At 34.1% G+C, this 23,082-nt stretch overlaps 1 protein-coding gene across 4 annotated transcripts in view; it reads right to left on the bottom strand.

Moving 5' to 3' along the window:
- The window catches only part of Gfrl (Glial cell line-derived neurotrophic family receptor-like), an 89,443-nt gene that overhangs the window by 64,893 nt on the left and 1,468 nt on the right, over nucleotides 1–23,082 (bottom strand). For 3 of the 4 annotated variants that reach the window (XM_066397882.1, XM_066397884.1, XM_066397885.1), the window contains exon 1: nucleotides 1,800–1,861. The exons of the other annotated variant lie outside the window; for it this stretch is intronic. The gene's annotated coding sequence lies outside the window, so the exon portion shown is untranslated. Of the gene's footprint in view, nucleotides 1–1,799; nucleotides 1,862–23,082 lie in introns of those variants that run through there. 4 annotated transcript variants of the gene reach the window in all.

Genomic DNA, 23,082 nt, shown 5'->3' with positions numbered 1-23,082 from the left:
TTAATAAAAAAAACTATGACGACATCAAAGGAATGGAAATTATAAATACACTGTTTCTTGTTTCTGAATTAGAATTAATTTAGTCTCGTTTATTTTTGAAGCGTGTTGCGTAAGTTTCTACCCAAAGAGTGGCTCTCCTTTTAGAGCAGGGCTCAGGTTCATGTGACCCAACTCCCTAAGGGATAATGAAATTCGATTTTTCTGATGGCCTAATATTTATTGATAGCAGATGAATTCCGTAAAAAGGTCTGTGTGGTCCCATTTGGTTCAAAGAGGAAAATGTTGATTCAGTAGAATTCTGTAAAATTGCTATTTAAAGTCACGGCAGACCACGTTGAAATGCCTTTGAGTTTTAAAATTATGCATTTATAGGAGTATTTTGCGGAGGAAAGTTATATTACGTTGTTGATTTGACGAGCAGCTTAACTAGATATAAAGGAGGTTTCCGATAATCTGGAACGCGTTAACTGATTTAAAATTCATTTACTGATATTGCAGATTTTTACAGATAGGCGGAAGAGCTACTAGAATAAAAAATAAAGCAATAATTTTGAATGCACGAAAACAAGCATACTTAAGAAATCTCGCAAAAATTCAGATCAACAGTTTCCGAGATATTGAGAGAGTTTATTACTCACTATACATACTACATAAAAATGTTCGTCTTTCCTTTCTATTTCAAACTTGTCGCCTTACATGAACTCGAAAACCTTGTCTAAATACTTCTGATGTGACTTCTCACAGTGACACAGCTGCAATCCAAATAAGGTCTACATAATAAAATTCCAAATGATAATTATTTTGTTTGTATTTATAAATAGATCTGGACGGAAGAGATAATAACGGAATTTCATCGTTATACCACTTAGCGAGAATGAGACGATAAATCTAAATTTAAGTTCAAATGTCAGGAAACTCGATATCGACTACACAAACATATCCAATATAACTTTCCTAGCTTCCACTATATTAGATAGTATGACGGGTCAGAACTCAATAATGGTCAAATAAAACATCACATCGGAAAGTCATTCCACTTTATGCCGTAAATAATAAATCAACTAACAATGATTGCCATATAAATTTAAATTGTATTGACATAATGGATGTGAGGAGAATATAGTGTGAGACGAAATGTACAGAAAGATTGCAATATGCATTTGCTATGTTAATAAATTACGAACTTAATACTCCAGATAGCTCTAGCCAATAACTCACGAAACACCCATCAATTTAACCTTATCGGCGTCCACTAGGTCAAATTTTATTAAATTTGTTATCCCGACCCAGATTCAATAACCGTAATTGTCGCGGTTAAACATATTACTGCCGACGATGATCACTTGAGCGTCATACTTAATTAAATTGTGGTACTCTGCCACATTATTTACCAAGTATTTGCCGAAGCTCAATTATGAGGTTATATAACACTTGAATATATCCACGTGGACCTTAAGTAACGTAACAATGGTCAAGCATAAGCTTCAAGGATAATCGCTTATTAAGACTTGTGAGTCATACTTCATGGAATTATGCAAATGAAACCGATATCGCAGAAATAAATCAGGAATCCAGTCCATCTATTTCAATTGATGCAGCTGGTTCTATAAATAACTTACAATCGTACTCAATGGATTATGCATCCTGACATGTAAATATTGGAGCTGCACGTAGCAGCTAACTGGCAAGCCATGTGAGGCTGAAAATATTATCCGAACATGCAGCTCGTTGATCTAAACTAAAAGGAGGTGCTAAGGGACTTTAGGGTGACCTTTATGGAATAAGGGAAAAAATCATACCTTGATTCGCGCCACTCGAAACACGCGGTGAAGGGTTGACGAGCACGTTTCGCGTTCGAGCGCGATAGAACTAAATGAGGGTCGAATCGGCGGAAGTATTGCGCCCTACACCATGGCGCCGCCACGAGGTCGATGGCGCCGTCCTCGAACAGCCGGTGCACGTTGGGCCACATGACCGTTCGGTCTGGTAGAAATGGAGAATTCTAGGTAAAGAAACCCCCCAAGATGGAACAACAACTCGTTTATTTACATTATTGACCGATAATTATAGCATTTTATTTCTATGACATGTTTTTTGCTCGATATTGAAATCAATCCTGCTTCGAGATTGTTTTTCTGACAAGCGAAAGAAAATTCCTTTTGACGACTTGAACTACATCATGTCCGACATGGGGCTGGCATTTCATTTCTTAAGAATGATCAACTAACTTTTTTTCTAAGTGCGGCCCTAATAAGTTTCTTGCCCATTGGGAGATGAGACTGACGACGTGAAAAATCGAAAACGGGGTGAATGACGGCAGAAAGAGTTATGACAGGCCAAGGAAAGGGTGTGGGGCAGGGACTTCCAAGTGTCAGTTCGAGAAAAAGGCACGTTAAACTTCAAACTTTAAATTTTAAATATTCAGGGGGCTTTGATTGCCGATCCAAGCGTAGAAGTACTCTCAGTTCTAATCTCGATTAGATGGTATCCTTTGAAATATCACCTTATTCTGCATAGAGAGAATAATATAAAGAAATAGAGAGAATGATATTTATAATATTCTGTATTTGAATGTTCACGACAATCTCAAAACGTGATACTTTCTACCTATGTCCACGGCTCTAAAAAAATATGGGAATTTTACATCTGCTTGTAAACACGTGATAAGGCCTATTAATCCTTACAGTGAAACAAATGCTATCGTGCGTGATAGAATGTATTCTCTCACGCTTCATTAATAATAAACACGAAATACCCCAAGCCTCTGTAAATATATGTCTCTCTCTGGAATAGCCCCCAAATAAAATTCCCGTATGCATAATGGCCGCCAGAGTATTCAGTAGGCCTTAAATATCAAGTCTCACCCTTGAAGTTGAAGTTTGGGCGCGGCAATGTGATGATGTGCCAGCAATGTTAAAACGCCGAAATATCATAGATTGTGTTGTTAATTGTTAAGTTTTATTGATTTAAAGCCTAAAGTGAGTAAAGTATTGTATACGCATATAATGAGCATTGTCCCCTCATGAGAACTTCGCTATTGGTGATGATAGCATTCATTATAAGCTCGTCCAATAAAATACTATTTTCGGATGAGTGGAATAGAATGTCGATTATTACTGCATTAAACAATGATTTAGTCAACCTCAATAGCAATAATTAAGTTAAGCTCCATTATTCCAAATATCTGGACCTAATTATTTCCGAAAGTGCACATAATTAGACTCAACATATTTACTGTTTTTCCTTATATTGATTTTCTGGACAAACATTTAAAATATTTTTGACTACAATTCTATAAAATTTGTTTCAATTTTAGATGTTTATTAATTCCTATAGTACCATAAATGCTATAGTATAATAGTAAGTTTACTGAATAGGTGTTGAATTTAAACTTTCCACATGGCTACGCGATGAGGCGGTGGTGTTCATTAATTATTGTTTCCCAGCTCTTTTCATTAAGGGAAATTACAAAGGGCACAGAAAAATATGAAAGATCCAAAGAAGAAAAAGGATGAAAACTAGTACATAAATAATTCCCTGAAATAATGATTTACGGAGGTTCTGGGAAAAACAAAAAGGACATTTAGTGGGTATTCCCTATGGATCTTAAGTTTATCTAATATTATTTAGGATGAGTCTCACTCGAAAATGGCGTCCAGTTAGTGTTTAGTCCCTTCCATCTCGTCCGTTATGTATAATTTTTAAATCGCTGTACTAAATCATCCTCTAGTTTAATTTAGCATTGCGACGACTCCTCCTCCGTATTCTGCACTGCTTAAAAGCGACTCGATGTGCAAGAAGTCTCCTTATTTCGTAATATTCCAAGGTGACCTGCCCTAGAAAAATCGGGACCAACCTAAGGGCTTTATAATATTTATATAGCAGACCCATACCAAGAGCTAATCTTTTAATTTACGGAATTTTAAATATAACAGCAGAAAGGAGCCTTATTTCCGTAAAATTATACAAAATAATAATCAAAAATATATGAGGAACTAACGTTAAAAAGACTTGTCCATTCTTCTCAAAATTTTGCCCCACTGTGCGTTCTTCGTCCTAGAACAGCCGGCACTCGCGCAATCCCCCGATCTTGAAACTTACCCCCAGCTGGACTTTCCACTTTAAAATGCATCAAAACTTTGCTTACCCGAGGACTCTGCATTCAGCGTCTTACGGCAAGGGCAAACGGCTAAAGTGAGCTTTAACTCTTAAGTGTTTGAAATCGCCGACCATGCTGTACGCATTAATTTTCCTACAGAGTTTCTAATGGGGATTTGAATTTGGAAAGAAGCGGTCTAAAAGTCAGAAAATGCACCGGAATGGCTTGAAATTTTGAAAATTCTGGGGGTTAAATTTTGAAATATTCATTAACAGATAACTGCGATACGAGAAGTTGGTTCTACAATATTGATGAAAGGGAATGCGGTAGGGAGAAAAGTCATGATACATAGAGATAAAATTTAGTGGAGATGGTCCATATTTCATAGAAATTCACGCAATTTATCATATCAGGCCCATTGTGTACTGTTGTTTGAATAAAGTAGAAAAAAGAGAAATCGTGGGATTTTCAATGCTCTGTTCACTACACGATCTGACCTTCTGTCCAGTCCGTTTTCCGTGGTTAGTTAAGAGAACAGACACTTTCTTCGTCTTTAGAATCTAAAATTTCAAACCAATTTGTAAAGGACTTCGGAAAAAAATGATCATAAACTGCTTTCATTTTAAGGGACTATTTTGTTCACAAGAAACAGGTTTTCTTTACCATTTTAGCTAATAGTGTCAAGGTGATTTATAGAGAGGGGCCCGATTTGTAGGAAAGAAACCAATAATTCTAAACAAATATTATTGCGTGAAACAGTTTTTCCCGCAGGAAGAGTTTGTTCCTCACTATTTTGACTTGCAATTTCAATATGATTTATAGAGGGTTCGTTTTCTATAGAGATAAACCTAAAAAAGAGTTGTAGAACTGAGGAGTTTTATTCACAAGAAGAATGCATTTTTCACCATTTTGGCTTGCAATTTCAACCGAATTTATAAAAAAGTAAAGTGAATAAGTCAACCTTAACTATCACAGGAGAAAGAGGGTAGTTTTCTCCTGTGTTTTATTTGGAGTGTTTCCTTCAGCTTTCTAACTTGAAATTCCAAGTTGATTTGTAGAGAAGTAAAGGAAAAAATGGAATCTAAATTAATGTAAGAGAAAGGGATTGTTTCGGTCTTCGCTCATGTGAAAAGAATTATATTTTTATTTGGAAGTTTCTATTAAAATCTCACTACGTTGATGGTAAGGATGTAGTCTTAGCTTCACCTTTATCTACTAAAAATTTAGGCAAGAAACTGTTCTGAACTAACGGAAAAATGCAAAAGATTGGATGGGTTTTCTTAGCTTCATGGAATTGAAATTTTGTTTGCTAAGAAGAGTAGAGTAGGGTTACTTTCAGACTTTTGATTTGAAATTTCAACTTGATTTTTATGGAAATTTATGCAAAAAATAAGTTAAAACTAAGCTGCAAGAAAGAGATGATTTTCTTCACCAAAAGATGCTTTTTCACCATTTTGACTTAAAATTCCCAACTGAATTATTGATAAGTTGGGCAGCAAAATAAACTAATATAAATTAACTTCAGGGAAATTGACTCTTCTATTCCTTCTTCAAATAAAAAGTTTCTTTTGATTTGTAGAGGAGCTAATGAAAGAATCTAATTTACTTTGATCACAAGCAGAGGCAGGGGCACTATTTCAATCAAAAATTCAATCAAAATGTCTACCTGATTTGTTTATATTTGTTGTTGATTGTAAATAAATTGGGTAATTCAAGAAGCTATTCTAAAATAACTTAAAGGAAATTAATGAAATTTGATGTTTGAAGCTAAAAACGATACTTCATATGTGGAAAATGAAATAATTTTCTTTTATAAAGTGCCTCAACCATGCGCTCTTGGTTTGTTTAACTGTTCGTATAATACTTAAAAATAATTAAAATAAATATTTTCTTGCAAAATTATGCATTTGCGCTGTGAGTGCAAAATTTGACTTGACCATTAATCGTAACTGAATTCCATTTTAATTACATTTTAAATATTAAACGAAACGTAAAATGTTGCGCACATTTTACAATTTCTGCAAATTTTATTACCATCCATGCATTATTAACACACTTGCCTTTATCGCTCCCGGTTAAAGTTAAAAAAATAACTAGAATTATGTCCGCCATCTTACGGAATACCACAGAAATTAGCTCTAAACAAAACTGGATGGTTATCGACCCATAGCTGGATCGATAAAGGCTCAAAGAAGCGCTCTGTAGCGTTATCAATAATTTCTGGAATGGCATGTTTGGATCGAATGTTCCCGAACAGAGGGTGCTGAATGTAGTTTTAGGTTAGCTCAGGTTTTAGAACATTTATTTTGCTTCAAGTGTGCAGATTTTCATTTCTTAATATGGCAAGGAGCGTTGAGAATGTGACACAATGAGAAATCTCATGAAATACTAATTTGAATTTTTCCGAGGCGCCCGTATACTTTCGCGTTTTATGAAACATATGAAATTGCCTTGAAATTCGTTATAATTTAGGGGAGATTTTTAGTTCTTTTTTTTAATTTGGAAAAACTCCAAAACGCACTAATTTTAGGGAGTTTGCGAATTGTTTTTGCCGTCACCTTTTTATGATTTCAGCAGTATGTTTTCAATGATTTTTATTAGTCCGTGTGGAGCAACTCTTGATTTAAAACAAACAGTAAGAATTTAATTTTGACTGCCATGCAACGAATTCAGTGGCTCGTTTTGAATGTTTTTTTTTTATCAACTCGCCTATTGAATACGTTTTTTTTTCTTTATAGCTATCCTGTTACCAGTCCCGTCCAATCAGCAAAATAAAGCGACGTCGGGCGTGGTTAGCAAGTGGATGGGTGTTCGCAGGAAAAGGACGAAGGAAAACCGGCCCTCGGGAAGAAACGCACGTCAGAAAACCATAAAAGGTCGAGATGAAGCAGCAGAAAGCCGGAAAAAGAAAAATTTCCGACACTGACGATATATCCCTCACAGAAAGCTCCGGGCCGGAGAAGAGTTCTTCCACCTCCAAGGATTTTAGTGAGTAGGCGCTTCGGCAAGGTAAATCCCACGCTACCCGGCCGAAAGAACATCAGACCGGGTGTTTTTCGAAAATTTTCTTTGTGATAAAAAAAACTGCTACCCGCAGCTTTTGGAAGAGGCTTTTCAACATTGAGTTGAAATTGTCCCTTTTAACGTGGTGTTTAGCTAAAATTACAGTTGTTTCGTTTTGTTTCATTACGTTTTAACATCTTCGTGGCTCGTTTTTGGGGATTTTTAGCAACAAGGAAATCACAAATCTTCGTTTCATGCAGGTTGTATTTCAATTACCATGACAGTTTGTATGTTGAGTAGATACGCGTTTTCACAGTTTTCATCATTATTTGTTCGCCAATCTGCTCATCAATTTTGGAAGGTTTTTAATTATGTTTGTAACGTTGTACGTACCCAATGACCAGGCTTTTGAGTTTTTCCGCTCAAGTGCTTTATTTCAAATAAATATTTCCCATAAATTTATACACATTGAATCAGTAAATTAAACCAAAAAACATTTTACATTGTAATAATAAATTTTTTACATTACTTGTAAATAATGAACTTATATAAGCGGTTCAGGTTGCAATACGAGAAATGAAAACATTTAAAATTTTAATGAAATAGCTAGGTATAGAATCGGATAATTTGCGATTCTTGTAAAACATTTAAAGGTCAAGTGTTTTACTTAATTGCTATAATTCTATCTAGAACTTTTACATTTTCCTAACAATGCAGTTGCTAAGTCTAAAAGACCATAAATTTTTAATTGGAGATACACTATAAGAAACCCTGCTATGTTACCTCTTTATTGGGAACAACGCTTTTCAAAGTATGATTTCATTTTAATTACAGTGAAAAGGTTGATTATAGTCTTTAAAAAGGGCGCCAGAATTTTTAGGCCCAACAAAAAGCCCAATCCAAAGTATCGGATAACGGGAATCAGATAGATAAATTATACATTGATGATTAATTTGTTTGCTTCGATTTTTTTTTTAATTTCATTGTGAATTTCCCTCAGAGGAAATGCATTAAAAACTCAAATGAATACGTTTTGAAGCCCTGCAGGGATTTCCCTGATAAATAAACTAAGTTCAATCCATCCAATGAAAATTATTGTTTTGAAAAATTTAACTTGAAAAGAAAGCCTGTTAGTCAAATGCTGGCAAAGCTCCCTCTTTAATAACAACCTGCACTTTCCCACTGAAGTTTATGATTTTTCAGTAATTTGTTTAATTTTTTTTTGGTAATTAATTACTTCCTTAAATTTAATTAAGTCGAATTTAATCAAAATCTACTATGAACATTACAATTTGTGTAAGTTTATTTGTGCTATATTGAAATTCTTATTAAGATCTCTAATATTGCCAATTTACTGTAAAACCAAGTTGTTGGCTAAAAACAAAGAATTATTTGGGCCAAATCTGGACAATCTTAAGAACAGACAAAAAGGAACACGAGATACAAAAACCGGAACCAATCCATTCCAATTTCAGTTTTTTTACTTATCTCCACAGTCTTCATTAGCAGAGAATCACCGATTTTGTGCTAATATTAGAATTTTTTATATTTTACCTAATTCTCCTTAATGACTTACAAATAATAATTATTGAATGACTACATAATTCGCTTTTTGTGCTGGAGATCACCATATACCAAGAATATTTTCACCACCTCTTTGACCCTGCAGGACTGCCCGCTATTACGTACTACCTGCGTCATCATCGCAATTACAGTGACGCAAAACCTCTAATAACTCTAAAACCCCTAAAAACTATAATAAAAAACTGAATAAAATAAGAGGACTTATGGCATAAACTATTGCGAGTTAACGATGACTTCGACGTCCGGGGTTTCCCGGTCTAATGTTAACGGTCCTTGTCAAAAAGGGAAAGCTTTGAACGAAAATCCTTGTTCTTTCGGTTTATCCTGCTGTTTATATTTATAACAGAAATCGGCTTTACAAAGCAGAAAGTTTCATTTCAATTACCCTTGCACATGAATAAACAGGAAAATCGTTCATGCAATCTTGAACCTCCTTCTCTTTTTATCATGGAAATCTCTAGTATGTACCTACTCATTTTCTTGATTAAAGAATATCTTCCGGTATTTGCTTCAATTTCGAAATTATATGGGTGCAGATTTAAAACCGATAGGTAAATTCTAGTGTGACACATTGGTGTGCAGCTAACGAAAATAGCGACAACACTTCTGCGAATCTGATAGCTGTATTTGGGGCCATGTACTGAAAGACACTTTTCATTATAAGACTAACATTTTTGCAAACATGTCAAGAGTGTAATTTTTCCTACGCTTATGGAGAAGGTGTACGTTCCCATGCCCTTTCTGAAAAGGTGTATTTTCAGTACAGTAAACTAACTGGAAAATGCTCATTTTCATTATCCTATAATGAAAAACATTTTCTTTAATTAATATTTCAAAACTCCCAACCGCAAGTTATTTTCGCCGTGAGTCCATTCGACTCTACGTTGCCTAAAAAATCGCCTTTTTATTTTGAACTTTTATTCAAATTAACCATGGTTGTGTGAAACACCAAATTTTAGACACTCGCATTAATTATGAATTAAAATTATAAATTTGGCTTTAGGTCAGGATCACTTATGATCTCTATTCCTGCAATGTTCCTAATCACAAGTGGGTATTAAAGTTTTTCACGTCATCAATAAATTTAAACAAAATCTAAAAAATAGATCTTCCTGAAATAAATCTGGAAATGGGATCTCTCACGCTAGAAAAATCAAAGCCATCGCCTATCAAATTCATTCGATCAAAGGGACATAAGCGCAGAAATTCGATCGATGGATGATGGGCGTTTAATTAAGCGGAAACCAATTGATTTCCCACCTCTTTGCGTTTTTCGTCCACCGAATAATCACTCTATTGATAAGAGAATTCCGTGTCGACAGCAAATTAAATGCTGTAAATTAAAAATTCCTAGGGACGGTAAAATTAAAAATCGTGTGTTGATTCTTATCACTGATGTACAGACACGAAATACCTCTAACAATATGGTATGAATACACAGAAGTTTAATCCCGGTAAGCTTTTAGTTTTGCGGAAAAATTACGTTTTCAGAAATGACACCGGTTGCAAGCTTAAAAGCACACGTACATTTACATTTAAATTATGGCAAATAAGACCAGCGAGGGTATACACGCAAGACCCATTGTGCTTAACAATGCCGCCAAGAAGAATAGAGCACTAGTGAGACGTATTAGTGTTACATATAAAATCTACGAGCTTCTTGACAAATTGGTGTATAACAAACGTGAGTTTCAGTAAAATTTCCTTATAGCCTTTTAATCAGGGCTCCCCGGGATTCGCACAAATACCCCCTAGCTTATACAGTAATTTATGGCAAAACAAACATTGAGCTCTTTAGAAGTAGCCCTATCTCAAACTCGGGTGTAATGTTACTGAAGCTTTATGGGTTAGTTACCAAGGTCAAATAGCCAGCACTAGCAATTGGAAAAAGATGTTTCACCCGTATTATTCATTTTAAGCAAGGGAAAACGTTTTCCGACTAAAAGGATGATATAGGGATAGGGGTTCAAAATGTGCTGTCAACTTTTTCGGCCCCTCAGATGAATTCAATTTATCCGAGATTTGCTTAAATGGTAAAAAGTTCGAGTTGCTGACACTGATTTAAAAGTTGGATGCCGGTATCTTGTAGGATTTATAACCCACATTTATCCGATTTGATGAGTGTTTGGAGCTGAGGAAAAAGTCGTTTGTTTGCTTTGTAACTCAAAATTTGCCCTCGAAATGACGATAAAACTACGGTTTCATGGCGAGATAAAGAAATGAGGAATGAATGTTTAATACGTTCTTTTGTATTGCATTACATAAAAGGATACTCTGTTTAGTTTAAGTACGAATCTGGAAGAAGGGAGGTAAGGACGTAGTTTTGTTTTTGAAAATTGAAATGTCATGATCAGTTTTTTTTTAATCTCTCAATTTTTTGATAAATCAGATATTTGGATTTCAAAAAATTCCATCAAACCACACAAAATTCAGTAAGAAATGTATTAAGATTTACACAAAATAATCCCAAAATTCCAGAATATTTCCGCACATAAAAATTTTGTTAGATGAGATTTCTTATACTTTATACTATACGTACATATTATAGGGTCCGCCTTTAGGAGCTCACACAATCCGAATATGGAAAATTACAAGTACAATGTATTTTTGAAGTTTTTATTTTTGTTTTGTGAAAAAACTTGACATTGTAAAAATATTTTCATCCTGATATGACTTCCGGTTAAACCGGACACTGATCTTTCCTTCATTTTTTTAAATGAAACATGGCAGTTTTTTTAGCGAAAATGTTTTTTTTTTTGAAAATAAACATAAGTTTCATATATACTATATAATACAACATAGTATAGACTCTCAACTATTTTAAATTTATTTTTATTTTTACGACTTTTTCGACACTTGTAGAGCTTTACTAAAACTCAATTATTTACAAAATTATTTGACATAAATTGCTAAAGTAAATTTTAAATTACTGGAAAATTAACATATTTTCATAGATAATAAAAGGATTAGGAAAAATATTTGAAACAGTTTTTGGAAAAAATTATTGAAATTTAGAATTTTTAATTTCAAAAAAGTAAATTTTTTCAAATAACATTCTACAATTATTTTTGCACCATTCGATTGACGGGAGAAAATGAACAAATATGATATACATCATAAGTATCAAAAGTTAATGCCTTTTTTTGTAAATCGAAAAAAACTCTAAACTATTTCATATTGTGTGGGTAATGAGTACATCAAAGTACCTTTACCCGATTAAGTTGCTTAAAATTTATTTTGATTGCTTGTTTTGTTTTTTTTTATCCATAATTGTCAATTGAGTAAAATTGTTGATCATTTGTGTTGTTCCTGGCGAAAAGGCTCGACTTGCTTTTTCTAGTCAAGATTATTTGAATTTAACGCTAATTCACGAAAAATATCATAGAGTCGTAATGCAAACAGTAAGAACAATATCCAGAGTGTCCTCGACCATCTGCGGATACAATAAGACGCAGAGTTCAAAATCTGGAACGGTTTGGAACATTCACTAACTGCAGTCAAAAAGAAACCTGCTATTGATAACGAAGAAAATTCAGTAACCACTTTAGCGCAGTTCTGTGCAGATCCTTACAATTCAAAAAAAATTTGGAACATTCATCGTAAATTAATTGTAAACAATTATTGTTAATTAAATCATTAGAGTAACATAAACTTTTTTCTTAATTCGGCTTTTGACTAATTTTTGACTAAAACTAAAAAAACAAAATAAACATTAAATAACTGATCATGTTAAGGTACGCTGATGTGTCTATTACCTACGCAGTATAAAGTAGTTTAGAGTTTTTTTCGATTTACTCAAAAAGTATTCATTTTTGATATTTATGATGTATATGGTAGTTGTTCATATTTTTCCTACCAATCGAATGGTACAAACATAATTGTAGGGTGCTATTTGAAAAATATAACTTTTTTGAATTTCAAAATTTGAAATTTCAGTAAGTTTTTTCAGAACCTTTTTCAAATATTTTTCCCAATTCTTTAATTGTCTATGAAAATGTGTTAGTTTTTCAATAATTTAAAATTTACCCTATAAGTTAGGAAAATAGATGTAGGAGTGCCAGAGACGATCGTAACAAATATCCAAATTGCACAATTCCGAACTATCAAACTGTCTCGAGTATTGAAAAGCAATTTAGGGAAACGGGTAATTTTAATCCAAATAATGTTAATCGAAGACGCCAACGCCAAAAAACACCACAAGATGAGAATAAAAGAATATAATGCCCTCCCAGTTAATTGATGGGATATCTATGCAAGTGGAAGGTACCAAAAAAACCCATTCCTAATCGAATTCCCAATATAAATATAGGTGGAAAGAAAGCCTTCAGGAGGTCCAACGAAAGGTAGAATTACGTTTATATACATATATTGCCTGCATAAGTCAGAAACGTGCTATTAATAAAAATTACAAATTCTGGACAATTTGATGAAGGACAAGATGCCAATGAAGGGCCGCGTCACAAGATTTGTGGCTATTGTTCATAAGAGAATTAAATTCGTAAGTTCACATATATTATTCAGCCCTCGAAGTTGTTAAGTTTTTAACAGGCCGAGATTAAATGTTAAAGTTGATAGTGGCTTTATCTTTGTCATATACATATGAATATTAATTGTGAACATGGCGTATTTGATACAGTATGAAATTCTAAATTAGTATTAATCGAAAAAGAAGTCTGAGGTTTTTCGAGAGCAAGTTCTTTTTGCAATAGAAAATGTGTTTTTTATTCGGTCGGGGTATGTTCGCATAAAGAAACTACCACCATGAATTCGCAATTTTTCCCCCGTTTTGCTAAATTTGGAAACATCGCATGTGACTATCGCGTATCGTTTTCAAGACCGATCAGCTGTACCTTAACAAAAGGCAGGTTGTGAATTTTTTGTAAGTTTTCGTACCGATATCACTTCGTAGATGATTCATTCGAATGTTAACGCGGCTATGAACGAGATGTTCATAATGCGCGCTCCGCTAATAGTCGGGATAATTAGATTGTCTTTTACTCCAAAGACTCATGTGGTACGCCGTTAATATATTCATGACTTAGTGAGTGAAAATGGGCGGGGTTAAGTGTCGTTTCGTGAGTGAAAGTAAGCGTTGCTGATGTGAGTCTAGCTCACGCTTTTAGTGCTCGGGGGTGAGTTCTGATTGTAGTTTCTTGTGGTTAACAGTTAAATTTTGCCGAGACAATGAAAACGACATAATTAGAATTTCAGTTCAATGTCGAAATGATTTGCAATTTTGGCTCTTTTTAAAGGTGTTTAGACCTAGCGTTAGAACCTTCTTTGGATGTTGGCCAAAGAATAATATCATAACTTGAGCTGCTTCGAAAATTTTAAAAACTTTTTCCAGGAATTAATATTGAATTTTTTTCAAGAAGTAAAATTTAAATTTTGCAGGAATTGATATTGAATTCATCTCAGGAATTAATTTTGGATTTTCTTCATATATACGCATGTATACCTCTATACATACTCCTTGAAGCCTATTTACCGTGTTCTTTCACATTTATCATCCCCAGTTTTTAGAAATCTGCTCTCGAAATAGCCCTTTTCGTAGCCTCTATTCTAAGAAAAGCAAACTTTCATTTTAATGACCACCATAAAATTGCCGCTGCATAAAATATGTATATTTAAAGTGAAGCAGTCGCGCCTGTACACGCCTGTGTATTTTAAATAAATCGGTATCTGCATACGTAAAGTTTGAGAATGCGCCCTAAAAATGTAGACTCGTTTGTAATTGATGGGATTTTTAAGCAACTTTTATGTTAAAAAGTTATTGAATATTCTAAAGTATCGGAAATTGATACAGAATGCATGAGAATAGTTTTAATACAAAATCAGAGTTTTTGGTGAGCTCAAGTAACAAAAGGGGATACCTCCCCACTATGAAAATTTGTCCAAAATGTTTGATGTGCTGTATTCCGATCTACTGATATTAATGATTTGTGGTGCTTTTGTCGGAATGAAAACCAAAGCTCCTCATAATTCATGAAATATATTTTGCAATAGTGATTAGCGTCTCTATCAGTATAGTACATCAGCAGTGAAAATCAGTAAAAACAATTATTAATTTATTGTTTAATTTTCTTTTATTATTATTGCTTTATTTGGACTCTTAATGTTGTAGTATATGTTGAAAACGCCAATCAACATTGCAAAATATATTTCATACATTTTGAGGAATTTTATTTCTAATTACAAAAAAGACCAGAACCTAAGAACCAATATCATAAAGAATTCAGGACGCTGCAACGTTTCGACGTACCAGGTAGATTATTTAATAAAAGATAAGGAATTTTGGAAATAAAATTGCAGGTAATTTGGATACAACTTCAAAATAACTTAAATAAGCCTTAAAGCTACGCCGTATCTCAAAAACTAGATAACACAATGCAACCACTTTGCGTTAGCTCATAAAACTCATTGAGGCAAATAATTAAATATATATTTTTTAATTTTTTGACATTTTTTTTGTCAATGTTTTCATAAGTCACTCTCTCTTATTCTGAATTCTTATTTAAATATTCCTGAGAATGCTTCAAATTTGAGCTAAATGCCAGATTTAATGTGCCTCAGGGGAAAGTTATATAAGGTCTTAATTGATAATAATAACATTTCTGAGTAAAGCAAAAAGTTACAATATACATTTGCCCCAACTTTCAAGGCTCAATTAAAAGTTATTTAATAGGCAAAAGTGAAGTAAACCTTTTAGTATTTTGTTTTGGAGGACCCGAGCAATCCTAAGGAAGTTACATAACTTCTTTTGGAGACTCATCAACCGTTTTACCCCCGCTTTGTGAAATTGTAAAGAAAAATAACGTGCTGTGAAAACACGCAAATAAAGTGTTCTGTAACATAAATTTCACTTTAATTTTGTCTCCTCCTACATTTATGCGTAAAAAACCTTCAATTTTGAAGTAAGAATGAATTTGAAGTCTGACATAACCAGAAAATAAATTTCCTCCATTAATACTTTGAACAAAAACGGAGGGGTGCCTACCTGTGAATTGAAGCATAAAGCTAAATTCGAGAATTGAAAATCATATTTTGAGCAATGCAAAAAAAATTTCTTTGTCATTCTCATTTTTTATCATTTTATTTATTGGTTTATTGGTTTTTAAGTTGTTTTCTTAAAAAACGCGGAATCTAATTCGTTCCCACGCCAGTACAGGATTAGGAAACCAGCATGGCCTCCAAGATCACCCGATATGAACCCTTTAGATTATTTCTGTGGAATCATTTAAAGTCGCTAGTTTACAAAGCCATAGTCGAAAATGAAGCATCTAAGACACAGTATTAGAATCCTTCAAAGACTCAAGCACCTTATATATTATACACCTATTTTAAATCCTAAATTAGAGATATACGATAACGCTCCTTATACGGTATAGGGTTTATTTAATTTTGGGTCCATTTTAATTTAGTTCAATGTACGTCTTTTTGTTCGACTGTGCATTCATTTAGCTATTGTCCTTGGAACTTCTTGCCAACAATAAAGCCGGTTGTTTTTTCAAAAGACTTGGCACAGCCAAGTCTAATGGAAAATTACTTTTTCCAACACCATTATTTCACTAGCGTTATTATTATCATTTATATTTATTCACCATCCCGTTTCATCCAATTTTTAGTCCCGGAAATTTACAGTAATAAACCTATATTATTTCGGAGCATCGACCTCATTTACCTGCATTGCGAAAAAGTGCAGGCCATATTTCAGGGCTTTTTTGCACTATCTATGCATTTGTGGCAGTCCTGACATTTGGGAGGCAATAAGAGTTAAAATTACAGATCCCATTTGAATTGCGATCATTCCCTATTTCGAAATAAATTTGTTTCTCGGGTTAGGGGCCACCGCAATTGCATTATTTCGCATCAGGTATTTTGATCCGCAAACCCTGTTCTTAAATTTATTGTGTCAAGGGTGGATTTAACTAATAATGATGCCGACGGTAAACAGGAAATTCATTCGACAGAAGATCGTATACACGCATAGCTAAAGCATACAGACTTCATTTCGCTACCCCAGAATAACTTGAAAAAAAGCCATTTTTTGTGTGTCTCTGTGCCATTTGTTACTCTGTATATAGATAAAAACAGACAGCTACAGCCGTGTCACGCACGTTATCCTAAACTCGCTTTGTGTAACCACCGCAGTAGAAAAATTCTGTCGGCGTTCCCTTTAGCCAAATTAATTTTTGTATCCTTTTTGTTTTTGTCATGCAAATATAACATTATATCCCTCGTACAGTGTTAAGGGAGTATTTCAAAGCTTTTGTCAATTGGCATTTAACCCCAAAGAAAAAAATCTAACGGGGTCATGTTCGGAAAACGAGATTATCAAAGATGTTCCGAGAGGGTGACCATCCATTTTCCAGGAAATCCGTGTGATAGAAACTCAAAAAACGGATGCCCAAGAGCGGAGCAGTGGAGAAACCGAAGAAACCAAAAGGAATGTTAGTACGTATTCTGTGAGGAAAAACCACTGAGGTATGCAGGAGAGAAATATCCTGGAATGCGGAATATCCAGTGTCCTCAAGCCGGTATTTTGTAGCATTTTACTTCAGTCATTGATCCGAGATCGGTTTTCTATGTATCAAAATAATTTTTTTTCGTTAGAATACAATTTCGTAGCAAAAGTAGTAACATGTGAGAAACTTCCATGAAGTATAGCGTATTAAGGAAAACAAAACAGATTAATTTTGCTAAGTAATATATAGCGATTAAGCGCAGTCGGGAAACTGGAAACCGCAAAAGTTCGCGTTGGCTTATCTCAAGAGACCTCCAGACCAGAACGTAAGCCGAAACTCTTGTGTGTCTTAAAAATTATAATTTATTTATTCAAGCATGTTTCTGTTATTATATTAATTTCAGTTCCTAATTAAGATTGTGAGCGCGGGGTTAATATAAAACAAAAAAGTTAACTCCCTTAGAGCCAAATTATTAATGATATGGTGGTAACATCTTCAGGGAAATAATAATTTCATGGAAAATGGTTCCATGTTGGAATCCATCTGGCTGGTAAATTTGTTAACACTCGAATGATTTAATGAATTTCTCCAGTCAAGCCTCTAATCCAACTGGTCCCCACCAATTAAAGGATTTAACACTGGAACCCTGGGAATTGATAATCATCCCAGTCTCTTCATGAATTCAAACGTTAGGAATCTAGTTTTTGATGTATTTATCTCCAGACAGTGTTTGAGAAAATTTCTCTAATTCACACAGTGCTTCCATGACCTGCACACCACTCACCTGCACATCACTCCTGCACCACCGCTGATGCATCATCGGCGAAGAGTACTAGGTTAAACTCGAAATGTGGGTTTTCACCGCCATCTGGGTCGTTTTACGCCTTATCTAGGCACTCTGGGTAAAGTCAAGTCAATAATACGTTATCAGAACTAACTTTATTTATCAGTCGATTAACGTTTATTTTATGTGCTAAAAATGTTATGTTATAATACATTCATCCTCATGACACATTCTTACTTCTATTAACATATAGAAAGTATTATGTATTCAGTGGATCCAAGATGGCGCCTTTAAGCAAAAATGAAATTGATGATGGTTGTAGAAAATCAAAACGTTGGGGATTTCAAATATGATGTCGTTACGTTATAGAAAAGGAAAAGTTGCAATGAAGAAACCAATCACGACACCGCGTACAAATGTTTCAGTGCCAAAGTCAATGTGCAATTTAAATCTGGCGTCAAGTATACAGGGCGTTATTTAAGTACGTGGCCAAACTATAAGTGGTGATTCTAAGACGAAAAATTTATATAAACATAGGTCTGGTGATGCTTTGTTTTCAAGATACAGAGTGTTAAAATATTTTTTATTACGTTACGTATAAAAAGAAGACGCAAATATGGCATTGAAACTTGATGACGATTTTTAATGTAATACAAAGGAATCTTGAGCTAGAAATTGTTTGTCTTTTTTTGCTAGCGACGTGCATAAGGGAATGCCGGAAATTACAGCAAAATCAAACAAGAAACACTCTTTATTAAAGCTATACTTAAAAAAATGGTACGAAATTTTTTTTTAGTAAAAAGGTATTTAACAATAAGTAACACGAAATTTAAAATAATTGCTGAAAAGGTCCTCCTCCAGTTTCAATGAAAGCATTAGCTCGCTTTAACATCGATTGCCGGACACATTGAAATATTCCCGGCGTATATCTTATGTTGATTAAATGAATCCCGTATCCGTTGGATTAATTCTTCTTCAGCATTGAACCGAATTCTCTAAACGAATGACTTTACATGCCTCCAAAGGCAAAAATCTAACGGATTTAAATCCGGTGACCTGAGTGGCCATGACTGCGCTTAATGCGGAAAAAATATAAAAGTTTTAAAAAAGTTAGTGGCGCATAAATACCAATAATAACCATAAATAACTTTCCAAATTTCAACAAAATCGGTTAAAGGATTATTAATATTTTTAGGAAAAAACGATAAAAAAAGTTTGACACCCTATATCTTGGAAACGAAGCATTACCGGACTTATGTTTATATAAACTTTTCGCCTTAAAATCACTCAAAGAATCGCTCCTTGAAGTTTGGCCACGTCCTTAAATAACGCCCTGTATAAATGATAAAACAATATGACTGTCAAGAAATCTATTTTTCTAAAACACAGCCATCCTTTTTCAATTACGAGTTAGAGAGGCATTGCGATGAATAATGAGTATCCGAGTTTTGCACATTTATTATATCGTCACTCAAGTTGAAATCTCCGAAATCTTTGCGGTACACTTTATTGTCTTTCATGAAGAGAGATTCGGATAATGAACTTTCATATTATTGATTTAAGATCGGCCTTTAACGTTAAACTCAAGAAGCACCAAAAATGGCTATTTTTATACCCCCTACTAATTATTGACTTTAAAAATGAGGCTTCCGAAGCAGAACGAAGTGAAACGCGATGAAAGCCCAACTCCACTCTGCCGCATTCTATCATCTTTCCAGAATATAATAAAACGATACTGCTTTGTTCTGCAACCCGAGACACGCAAGCGATATGGGGATCCGTTTGGAAATAATAGGCGCCGACCTGGAATAATGTCTCGATAACTGGCAATAAATTAAGCTCTTGTCAATTAGTATGTACTAAACGGAATTCCGTATGACTGACTATATTATAAAGTCAACACTGTTCGAGCTTCGTCATCACGGCAAACACTTCGTCCAATTTAAATCTTTGTGCTGTTTGCATTGTCAAATCCATAAAGTTCTTCGTAAATTTTATATGCTTTATAATGATGCGCTGGCACGAATTCGTACTGCCTGCATACCGGTGAGGGCAATTTATTTCTCAAAATGATTTAAGGCTTTTGACCTGTTTTACATCTTCATCGTAATTTCAAATCGCCGACCGTAGGGAAACAATTTTGTTACGCCATTTGACTCGTTTGGTATTCGCAAATGGAGAGGTTTACATTTTTTGAACTTGTCTAATTGTGAGGTAATGCTGGGACCACCAAATTTTTTTTCGATTTATTGATATTTGTTTGCGATACTAGTGCGCACAAACTCATTATGTGTTAAAGTTCTGGAGCGTGCAGCAAGCATAAGTCTCTAGATATATTTATTTAATAAGTAGGAAAAGTCAGTGGTAAGTCCGCAAAAGGAATGAGCGTTCGAATTGAAATGGAAAAAGGAGTAGAATTACGTGTCGTCGGTTGCCCAACATCCTTTTTACATTTCTACTTGAACGCTCATTCCTTTTCCTAATTCCTTTTGCTAATCTCTTTTGTTGCGCTATGAAGGGAAAAAAGGTGTTGGGCAACCAGAGACAAATATTTTAACTCCGCTTTCCATTTCCGCTTGAACGCTCACTTCGTCTGCAGATTTCCATTGTATACTTTTGCTAATTCCTTTTGCTCATCCTTTTGCTATATTATGACGAGAAAAGAATGTTGAGTGATCCGCGATACGTATTTCAAATCCTCTTTCTATTTAAACCTGAACACTCATTTCTTTTGCGGGCCTGGTACTATCTTGTCATACTTGTATGTTCATTCGCTTAAACTTTTCCAATGTTAGACACTCCCGACTGAGTAACTAATTAGCAGGTATCCATGGGCATATCTTAAACTCATCCCCGAAATTGGGAAAACTTTGATGGGTTCCACAATAGGCTGAGTTGACCTCTGCTTTTGTTTTTATTATTTTCCTCCCGTCCTTTCCAGGTTGCAGCGACATGTACTGATCTCTTTAGACATGCGCAGTACCTACTGCGTGCGCACACATGCCGTATGAAGCCAATAAATAGAAACACGTATTTGGCAAGGTTACTCAACGATCTCGTTTTATTTGCACATGAACACTATTACTTCTGCACACTTGTCACTAAATGTTTTTACTATTACTGTCATCTTCGCCAATTTTTCTATTGTTTATTTAATCATTTAGGTCAGTTGGGTAGCAATAGATAATACTTCTTCAGAATTTTAATATATGGTCATCATTTCAAAACGATTTTACTTTAAGTAATTTTTCTTATAATACAAGTTTAAAGAGCAAATTCGACATAGAAAAATAAGTTATTAATGTCCTGTCAACTTTAACTACCAATTAATTTTCCTAGAGCCCAAATCTTGGTAAGATTCTTGATTTCTACGGGAACCAGCTTAATGTTAAAGTTAAGTTTAACTGTTGGGCCCTAAGGCACTCACTGCGGTAAGGAACCTCATGGCAATGACATGTTGGAAACTTTGTTTTCTAGCGAATTTTCTATAACAATTCTATAACTGTCGAAGTTTTCCATCGAGTTTTTTTTATTGCCATGAGATTTGCACCAGAATCTGACAGTAAGTTGGTAGATTATAGAAATGATTGGTTGAGATGCCCGTGGGAACCCGACATATCTGTACCAATAACAATGATTTTTCTAAACCGTCGAAATGAGTTAGGAAGCTGAATTAACTTGCAGAGAGTGATGTAATTGATGTAATTTTGAGTAAATTTTGATTGGATTTACGCAATATAATATAACTTAGCAACTGCAGAAAACTGGTACTAATTTATCTTTCTAAGGGCCTGAAGATGAGATTACAAGTCAGTCTGGAAAATAATTTCCATCCCAAAGTTTCTATGGATATTATGCTGTCGACAAAGTTAGCTAAAGTTTGATTTTCTGGCGCCAACAGTGATGAAGCTGAATGCGATTGGTAAATAATATTAAAAATCTCCAAGCCTTGTGTAAGTTAAAATTTATTGATAGATATTTCGTGCAATTGTTATTCATTATTAATAATTGTAACTGTTCTTCTTAATTTTCATATTTTTTTAGATTATTTTAGACGGTATGCCTTTTAATAAAAATAGTTAAATTGCTTATTATTATCAATTTATATGTATAAAAGCTCATAGAAAAAAACTGTTTTTCACACTTCCTTCAACTTTTTCTGCCGCGCAATATTAAAAGAAGAGTGGTAATGGTTCTGCTTTACATAACTGAGAAGGTAATTCGCCGAAACTTTCTGTTTTGTAGAGAAGTTTGTCGCACTAAAAAGTTTCAAAGCAGATAGCGAAAATGCAAATATTCCTAGTTTTCCCAAAACAGCAACATTTATACAACATTTGTTTTCAAATCAAATAAATTAAAATTCATGAATATTGTAGCAAGTTGCACAATTCGTCCATAAACTCATCAGATGCTGGGAAAAACACTATTTTCCGTTTGCCTACTGCAATCTACTATTTATAGGACAAATTAAACCTTTGCCTAAGTCTATTTCAGATATTTCAAAGTGTAGTTAAATTTCATCAAGAATTAGAATAAACACTGTTGAACCCTCAGCGATTGCTGGTGGGTGAGCTTAATAAAATGCGTTGGTGTTCTGTCTATAATAATGTTTTATTAATCTAATTTAATAAAACTAAAACGTGTAGGACGGATATAATTGTGATATGACACAATTAAAGTTAATCAACTCTTAACTAAATTAGGACACTGTTCAATTAACTATCTGTGAACTAATTGCGCTGTACACTTTTCTCATGAATCTGTCGCTTGTTAATTGTTATCGTAAGTAATCAATTTACTTGTTGCTTAGTAGTTTCGTCTTTACTTAAGATACTTGACTTTCCCAATATTTAAAAGTAGAACTCAAACAATTACTTGATGTAAAGTTTTACAATTCGTGTCGTTATTTACAGGTTCAATTTAAGTGATTAATCAGACACCCACTGAAGAAAGAGAATCACAAGGAAAATCTAAAAATAGCAGTCGATTCTTAAAAAAAATGTAAAATTTTAATATTCATCATTTTGTAGATATAAAACGTTGATTTGGAGTGGTGTAAAGTACATATAACAAAATTTAGTCGCTTTAACTATGTAAGCTGAAAAGGACATTAATAGTGGGGTGAGAATAAAACAAGTTTTTTAAGG

The sequence above is a fragment of the Euwallacea similis genome, chromosome 16, assembly GCF_039881205.1.
Source record: "Euwallacea similis isolate ESF13 chromosome 16, ESF131.1, whole genome shotgun sequence".
NCBI classification, from domain to species: Eukaryota; Metazoa; Arthropoda; class Insecta; order Coleoptera; family Curculionidae; genus Euwallacea; species Euwallacea similis.
Note: the sequence above shows the minus strand (reverse complement) of the source record. Positions and strands in the feature narration are given on the sequence as shown.